We start from the raw sequence: 9,846 nt of genomic DNA, 5'->3' as shown, positions 1-9,846 counted from the left end.
CTCATACCTACTAAGTAGATTAAATTATATGAGTAACTAGCTCATACCCGCGACTTCGTTCGCGTGGATGTAGTTTTTTAAAATTCCCGTGGGAACTCTCTGATTTTCCGGGATAAAAAGTAGCCTATGTGCTAATCCAGGGTATAATCTATCTCCATTCTAAATTTCAGCCCAATCCGTCCAGTAGTTTTTGCGTGAAGGAGTAACAAACATACACACACACACACACACACACACACACACACACACACACACACACACACATACACACATACAAACTTTTTCCTTTATAATATTAGTGTGATAAATTATAAGTAGGTATTAAAAATGATTAAAACATGACTAATACTAATATTAAGTTCTTAATAAAAATGAATCGTTCTCTATACCCCAAAGACAATGAACTTAGAAGTCTTACTGTGAAGTTATAAGCCGTGAAAGGGTTTAGTAATCGTCTAATGCGTCCCGTCGCGCCCTGGCCGCCGTGACGAAACTAAGTGGGCTTTGTGGGGATTATACAGGTATACCTACCTCCTCGTTTAGATCTTTAACCCCCGACCCAAAAAGAGGGGTGTTATAAGTTTGCCGTGTGTATCTGTGTGTCTGTGTATCTGTGTATTTGTCTGTGGCATCGTAGCTCCTAAAGTAATGAACCGATTTTAATTTAGTTTTTTTTGTTTGAAAGGTGGCTTGATCGAGAGTGTTCTTAGCTATAATCCAAAAAAATTGTATCAGCCGTTTAAAAGTTATCAGCTCTTTTCTAGTTACTGTAACATTCACTTGTCGGGGGTGTTGTAAATTTTTAATTTACACTTGTTATCCACATAAGTCCAACAAAAACTTTGGTCTAGAGATGGAAACGTTGGTATGGAGATCAACTCGTGAGTATCGGGGCGTCCCCCCGCCTCATACTCAGATTGCAATCTCTACCTTTCGCGAGCTATAAGTTCATCTTTTACATTACACGGTACACCTTTCTAAATTCAATATTTAATTTATAGATTTACTATTTGATGCCCGCGACTTCGTCCGCGTGGATTAAGGTTTTTCGAAATCCCGTGGGAACTCTTTGATTTCCCGGGATAAAAAGTAGCCTATGTGTTAATTTTTACTTTTAATAAATTTTTTCTTAATATTTTCTACTTTTTAGTGTTTGTGGTTATTGGAGTCTTTTTTATGTTCCTAAAATAATTAAAAGCGCCCATTCAAATGATAAAAGATAAGCTCGAGAGCTACCGAAAGATGTCTAGAAAAGATTTACAAGCCCGCATCCATCGGACTGTACATAAATCTTTGCTTTTGTGTTTTTTGTCCGCCACATTGTCTTGCTTTCGAATTTCAAGCGACATCAACATAGGGAAAGAATTCGTTTTTTTTACTATTTCCGTGATAGGTTATGGGGGAATGTGTCCTTTTTTTGGAATTTTACATCTTTATGACTTACACTTGGGTTATTTATATTTCATATGCAAGTAATATTTTGTGATTTCATATGGATATGGTGATATTTGATATTTTCTTACAGTATACATATAATGGGTCTTTGGGTTTTGAAATAATGTCGTAGAATGCTTGTAACCTGAAAGACAAGAAACAGGAATGTAGGGACTGTAGGTATGTGACTTTTGCGTTATAAGCACACTAGATGATGCCCGCTACTTCGTCCGCGTGGATTTAGGTTTTTTGAAATCCCGTGGGAACTCTTTGATTTTCCGGGATAAAAAGTAGCCTATGTGCTAATCCAGGGTATAATCTATCTCCATTCTAAATTTCAGCCCAATCCGTCCAGTAGTTTTTGCGTGAAGGAGTAACAAACATACACACACACACACACACACACACACATACAAACTTTCTCCTTTATAATATTATATATGTGATATGTGATGTTCTATACTTAGGTAGGTAGGTATATTGCGTTGGGTATGAGTAGGTACCTACCTACTCATACCCAAGTAACACAAAACTGCTTTAAAAGATATCACATCGGTACTTTAAGCATTTATGAAGACTTATTAGTGTCCACCGTTACTGTAAAAGCCTACTATTACGCTTTCTCCTGTACATTGACTTTACTAAGTACTACGAAGACACCGCTGTAATGTTGCGAGCGTTACTATCAGGTGTGCAGGTCATGTTACTCAGCTTTTAGCAAGTTTCAGTACTGTCAGCTACAATAAAGTATTTTTATGGACTCAAACTAAGCTTCTTTCTGAATAAAAGGTCACAAGTGTATCTTTCAAATGTTTGCATTTTAACTGAACATATGTGAATTATTATAAAGCTATCAGTTACTCCGTGAATTCAATTAACGCTTCAAGCTGCATATAGTTGAACTTTCACAGTTTTAATCAGCTGTTATACGCACTCTCATAACTGCACTTATCTAGCCCACATGATTCCTTTGGGTGGACGTTTATGGTGTTAAATTATAGCAAGCAGGTATAAAGCTATTCACTTGTAACCCTTTGTCCTTACTTGGGCTGAATAATTGTACTCCCGTAGGCATTTAATCAGCTCATGGAGTTATTTAAGATCCTGAAAAGTTCTTTTTCAGCGCCTCACCGTACTTGTATATCATTTATATTATCAGCGTTATAAAAACCGGCCAAGTGCGAGTCAGACTCGCGCACCAAGGGTTCCATACTCGGGTATATTTTTCTACATTTTGCACAGTAAATCAAAAACTATTATGCTTAAAAATAAATAAAAATTTGTTTCAGAATGTACAGATAAACCCCTTTTATATGATACCCCACTTGGTATAGTTATCTTACTTTGTAAATTTAAAATATCTACTAGGTAAGTAATTGTTTGTTTTAGAACACATTTTATTTGTGCTATAAGACCTTCGTACCTGCCAAATTTCATGGTTCTAGGTCAATAGAAAGCACCCTATAGGGTTTCTTGACTGACACGACAGATGGACAGACAGACAGATGGACAGACAGACAACAAAGTGATCCTATAAGGGTTCGTTTTTCCTTTTGAGGTACGGAACCCTAGTAAATAATAGGGTTGTTGTAAAAAAATGTAGAAAAAAGAATAAGAATTAGTGAAATACGATTGGCCAATCTTTAAGGTTCTAAAAACGAGTTTTGGCCTAGACTTTGCAAGGTTTTTAAGAATCCTTTTTGCAGACTTTTGTCACTGGCATTTATTTCGGAATAGGCAAACTGAAAAGGAAAATTGAAATGGAAAAATTGCTTAAAAATGGTATTTATTTATCTAAAATTAAAGCTTGATTAGCCATCAGAGTCTTCATGGTTTTCGAGCTGATCACTTGTGCCAGCTGCTCTGCTGCTTGTTGCTCTTGCTGAGAGCAGAATACATTTGCACTTGAAGTGCAAATGTCGAATAAGTCCCCTTGGGAATTACCCTGAGAAATAAAGTTATAATAACTATTATAAACTAAAGATAAAAGAACGAAAGAAAGAAATAAATAAATTAATAAGTACTGACTTATTCGCTCATGAAAAACTTTCACCACGGACCCCTAATAGCTAACTCTTGACAGATTATACAGCTGTTCATTGGGTATAAAGTATTTGCGTAATGTTACCAACTATTCAGCTGTACATCAATCTATGGCTGACTTATTAGACACAAGAACTACTCGTATCAGCCTTTTGCTGATTAATATATCCCTAGCACCTTGTCATAGCCCTTAAAGCATTTATTTGGCATTATTACGGTTCACATTGCTTGCCCACCATTTTCTATGTTCTAAATTACAATATTTATTATTTATTTACTATTTATTCTTATTTTGTCTATGAAAATATCTATTGGATTTGAAAAAGATTTTTAATTAGTTATACGTAAAAAGCTTATCGTCTAATTCAAAAAAAATGCTGGCATTTTTATATTATTACAATCCATTTTATAATAAGATTTCCAAGGAAACAGTTATATTACGAGGGAGCGTGAAAATTTTGGTCTAAAAGTATATGATATTTGACAATAAACTTGCTTTCCCCATCAAATTTCAGGCACTAGTAACAAATAAGATCAAGTTTTACTTACCGAAAATGAATTAACTTTTTGCACTTCAGTTAAGTACACAACACATGTCACATTGTATGATGGTGATGATATTTGTGCACAAATATAACACTGCTGCAGAATATTATCGAGATAGTGTTATGTTATAGAATATATGGAGTAATATTTATTCACAATTTCGCCGCTCGTGCTCTTTTAACTGCATAAAAGCGTAAAAAGGGTGCTTATTTGTTGTTTGAGCTGCACAATAGGTAACACACACTCTCTTTCTCAGCCAATGTTCAGCTCTTGGGGCGAATGTTACCTTTATTAATGCTTATTAAATGCTATTATAACGCAGTTAATCAGCTAGTTGCTGTTTAATTTGTGCCCAAATCAGAGTTATATCTTCTGAGGATGCTATTATTCAGATATTATTCAGCTTAAATATAGCATGTTTTGGAGCTAAAGTTTCCAACGTGGACAGTGATTCAGTTGATATGCAGCACTTTTGTGTTACTTGGGTACCTATGAGGCATTCTTATACTTACCACAACCTTTTGGCGATAGAATTTTGTTTATTATGGATCAGCAGTGATGAGTGAAGGTGTACCGGTTGATGGTGATGATAGGAATTAAACCCCCGTGCTTAGAAAATTACGACCCGTAGACTAGCGCTCGTAGCTTCTAATAGCCATAAGTTTCATGGGAAAGAAGCTTTGGTGCCAGCATTGGAAAGTATTCCGAAGTATGAAAGTACCAGGACAGCATAAACAAGCGCGGGTCGTTCCGCGTTGGAGATAAAGCCTTGCGAGTAGGTGCAGTCGTAAAGAAGCAGCTGACTGCCTCGGCGGGCATTACGCGCGTGATATACCTGTTGTGCGACACAATGGCAGTGGGCGATGTGCAGTGGGCGCTATGGGTATCTACGTTATCTGTAATGTGCTGCGGAAAAGTGCAATGGCGTCGATATACCTGGAACCTACACCGCAATGTTCTACTGAAAAGTAAATTGTTCGATGACGAGAGTTTTTTTTTTTTTTGGATATAACATTATGATAACAAAGCCATGATACCCCAGTGGTAAAGACGATCACCTCCTATTCGGGAGGTCGCAGGTTCGATCCTGCACCTCTAACTATTCGAAGCCATGTAGGTACCCGGATATCATAGACGTATAATACTCGTGGCTATGACTGTGTGCAATTAGAGCTAGCCCGAACACAGCAAATAAAATAATTTTTTTCAGGTGTAATTATAGAGATGTCCGTGCGATTTAAAAAACGCGCGGGAAAAAAGTTTTGATTTGATACAAATTGCAAGATGAAATTCCGTACGCATCAATCAGGTGAACGCGCGAATAATAATTCGCGAGAATAAAGATCGCAGTGCGCTACTCGGTGGGGCTAGGCCTTTAATATCTCTTACTTTAACATTAAAGTTCTCTGTAATATTCTCAAAGGCAATACTCAGTACTCAAAGGTGTGTGAACTCTGCCAATTTTCACTTAAACAGCGTGGGTCTACCCATTGTGAGAGGAGACCCGTGCTCAGTAGTTGGCCGGCGATGGGATGATGATGATAACAATAAAAATATGGTCAAATACCTGAAAAATAAGAAGCTAACTTTGAATCACACTTCAAGTCATCTTTCCAAGAATTATTCGGTTGACAATAAAGGGATAACCTGTATGGATTATCAGATTATGATTTCACGTCTACGTTTGTCTCACAGATACTTAGTAGATACTTCCGTCCGTCAATCCTACTTATAAGCATTTAACCATCATTTAACATGAACTTTTTAATCTACGTTTAATCTGAGATTTGTCTTGCTTAAAAAATATTTATCTAACCAAATGTAACCAGGGTATTCCCAATCCTTAATTTTCGTGTCTCAAATAAGTCTCAAATCTGATAAGTTATCTATGATTCTTCTCTTCGGTGTCCATTCAGATTGCAGAATACCTACTGTCTATAGAACCACAGTCTACACCCTACACCGCTCACAGTTTGTAAAATATGCTTGGACCTTAGGTAAATATCGCACATTTAAAAAAATAGCACTATACTAAAATTGGCACTATCCAAAAGCTGTAATTCTGCAAGAACAAGTGTAAATTAAAAATTTATAACACCCCCGACAAGTGAAAGTTACAGTAATTAGAAAAGAGCTGATAACTTTCAAACGGATGTACCGATTTTCTTGGATTATAGCTAAGAACACTCTCGATCAAGCCACCTTTCAAACAAAATAAACTAAATTAAAATCAGTTCATTGGTTTAGGAGCTACGATGCCACAGACAGATACACAGATACACACGTCAAACTTATAACACCCCTCTTTTTAGGTCGGGGGTTAAAAAACAGGTTCTTTGTAAATATCCTTTTCTGGATATCTTCTATAATATGTCTTATGACTAGTGTCACTTTATGCTTTGTCGTTTTACTAGAGAGAGCCACCGTGTGCCAGACCTTCGCTTAATAAAAGCTGAAAGTTTCTCAACGTATTGTCCCCAACACATGGAGGAACGATCAGCGACTATGAAGTTTAGACCATGGTGGCTTTGGGAGATAACAGGTAATAAAGTTGTAAAATATCTTAGTCAAAGTATACCTACATAAAGTTTAGTTTTTTATATTTTCTTCGGAATAGTTTTTATTACAAATCACGTTATACATTGCCAGACACTTATTAGTATCATGGCAACCTCCTTAACCCCCAAAGTCTAAGGGTGTCTGGCAGGGGGTTGCCACCACACTAAATATCTGGCAATGAATCGACTCATAGAATAGGTATGTATGTTAAAATTATCAATTTGGTTTTATTTTTAAAAATGTTATTATCAACACGACTGTACACAGTGCTGTGGTTCAGTTCTAATAACGCGGTCGCGGTGGGCACACAAAAGAACAGAACTTACTAAATAAACACATAAATATTAAATTATGTGCTTTTCATTTGTGTTCCATTTACTCTATGATGCTAGGTAAGTATAGTAGGTACGCGACAGGTTGAGATGGCAATCGGAGTATGAAGCGGGGCGACCGACGACGGCCCGAACACCCGCACATAGATATTAAAATAACTTATTTTCACTATAGGAATATATTATAGTCCACGTTACAATAATTCGAATAGAGCTAAAATTGCTAGGAATGTTTGGAAACACCAACATAAATGAATTGTAAAAACTAAAAAGTCCTCATAGATCCCATATTTCAAAAAAATATATACCTACTTATTCAAGGTCAAAGTTCACAATAATGAGATTTTCCATTTTTCAGCCGGTCCTTAGCCTTCCTCATTCAGCCACTTCCCGTCATCCTCTTTATATTCGGTCCATCATTCTGGAGCACCACGCCACCACACGCTAAACTCGGTCGGACTTTTTGGCTGCAACGACTATTGCGACTATATGCGATAGCGCCTCTATGATAGACAAAATATCCATACTTCCATACTAATCACACTTCACACTAATATTATAAAGGCGAAAGTTTGTATGTGTGTGTGTGTGTGTGTATGTTTGTTACTCCTTCACGCAAAAATTACTGGACGGATTTGGCTGAAATTCGGAATGGAGATAGATAATATCCTGGATTAGCACATAGGCTACTTTTTATCCCGGAAAACCAAAGAGTTCCCACGGGATTTCGAAAAACCTAAATCCACGCGGACGAAGTCGCGGGCATCGGCTAGTATTATAAATGCGAGAGTGTGTCTGTCTGTCTGCTTTCATACTTTTTATCACGAAAAATCAAAGTGTTCCTACACGGGATTCTTAAAGGCCTATCCGTTTATCCGATTCATATGGTATTTAGTACAGTGAATTAGCCTGAATCCCGGAAATTGTTATTAGTAGGCAACCTTTTATCTCAGGAAATCAAAGAGTTCACACGGGATTTTAAAAACCAAATCCACGCGGACGAGGTCGCGTTTTGTAATTTTTTATTAATCTAGTTTTGTAATTTTTTTTAAAGATTTATTATTATGGATGTTACTACTACTAAGTAACTAATCAATTTTTCAAGAAACGGTAATATTTCATTAGCCGTTTACTAGTAAATCGTCAGATAAGCTAGACTCAGATTGACCCTGGGTGATAATTTCAATAACTTCAGCGTATTCACCCTGATGTCGGTGTCTTGTCGTCTCACTGTTTACTGTTTACATTTCATTTAAAAGAATGATTGTGGATTTATCACAAAATGTTATCTTTCTGCTTAAAATACCTACGAATAAGTTATAATAACAAGAATATGATAACTAAAAATTTTAAAAACCCCCGACACAGAAACCTCTTTAAGAAAACTAGAAAAGAGCTCATAACTTTCAAACGGCTGAACCGATTTTCTTCGATTATCAAGCAAGCCACCTTCCAAACAAAAAAAAACTGAATTAAAATCGGTTCATTCGTTTAGGACCTACGATGCCACAGACAGATACATAGAGACAGATACACACGTCAAACTTATAACACCCCTCTTTTTGGGTCGGGGGTTAAAACGGCTAATTGTAACTTTTATTAAAATTTAAAGTTGCCCTTAGGTAATTTTTAATTCTCTACCTACGAACGGACAGCGGAGTCTTAGTAGGTTCCTGTTGGCACCTTTTGGGAACGGAATTTTAAAAACCAACATCTCATTTCAAAACTATTTACCATCGCGATAAAGAAGGATAAATGAAATAAAATACAAACATGGCTGGCCGTATCGGCTTGGGCGTCATCGTAATTGATTTAGTCTGTGCGTCCACTATAAATCAGCTTTTATCTACCCTATCGCCACTCTATTGTTTATGCTTTATCATCTGTCATAGCTCATAGAGACTTTTGTTTTTTTTGTTTTAGTGTGAAACTGCCTTTAGGCACAGTAGAGATAAGAGCTCTGGATTTTTGGTTGCTTGTTTTTGATCTAGCTTTTATTTCATCATCATCATCACTAACCCATCGCCGGCTGACTACTGAGAACGGGTCTGAAGTAAAATGCGGATTGGCAAAGTTCATACACCTTTGAGAACATTAATTGGTAGGCATGCAGATTTCCTCACAATGTTTTTATAGATATTTATTTAATTAACATATACATAACTCCGAAAAGTCCTGTGCGTGCCCGGGATCGAACCTCTGACCTCCAGACTAGGAGGCTGACGTGTTGACAACTAGGTTTTCACTGCTCACAAAACTTATAAAACCATAAAATTATTTATATTGTCTGATTAGGTGCAAAAGCCCTTCTCAAAAAGATAAAAAGAAAAACTGCAGCCACCCGGGTCCCTTCAATATCGCTCCAAACTTGCAAAGGGATAAAGTAATCAAAGACTTTCTTCATTGATCTACCCCCTAGTAGATATCGAGGAGAACTCTACAAACTTTAATAGATTTTTTTAAGGTAAAGGTACGGATTTAATCGCTTTTTTGAAAATAATAGAATTTTCACATTCCCTCCACTCCCACCTAGCTGTTCAAACAAAGTACTTAATTATTTTTCCCCGTTTCCCCCATTTTTCTCGGTTCAGCGTACCTAATGCTGTGTACACACTAATTTCCGACGGCGACGAATTTAGGGATTGCCGTAAATTGAATCCGGACATTGAAGCAGCAGATTCGATAAAGCGCAGAGAACGCGAGCAAATGTTTGAACGGTTTGACTGCGATAATTCGAAAACGCCTTCCTAATTCCAGAACACGGGACGCTGGCTGCATAATTATTTAGAAAATCTCAAACGCTCCTTGTAAGGATGACGTGTAGCGCCATCTATTAGCGGGATATGTAAAACATGTGTGACACCACCTTTGTCCCCCGCGCACACCCCCTCCCTTTCACCGCGCTCCCTCGTTCATTCACTTCTTGTCTCAC

General features: G+C 37.1%; 1 long non-coding RNA gene across 1 annotated transcript; it reads right to left on the bottom strand.

Moving 5' to 3' along the window:
- Nucleotides 1–3,202: 3,202 nt before the first annotated feature.
- LOC123868023 lies at nucleotides 3,203–4,268 on the bottom strand. The gene is made up of 2 exons (XR_006796557.1): nucleotides 4,027–4,268; nucleotides 3,203–3,379 (listed from the first exon to the last, which is right to left on the bottom strand). It is a non-coding gene; the product is annotated as an uncharacterized LOC123868023 (long non-coding RNA).
- Nucleotides 4,269–9,846: the final 5,578 nt, after the last annotated feature.

The sequence above is a fragment of the Maniola jurtina genome, chromosome 9, assembly GCF_905333055.1.
Source record: "Maniola jurtina chromosome 9, ilManJurt1.1, whole genome shotgun sequence".
Classification (NCBI taxonomy): domain Eukaryota; kingdom Metazoa; phylum Arthropoda; class Insecta; order Lepidoptera; family Nymphalidae; genus Maniola; species Maniola jurtina.
This window is presented reverse-complemented; position numbering and strand designations above follow the sequence as displayed.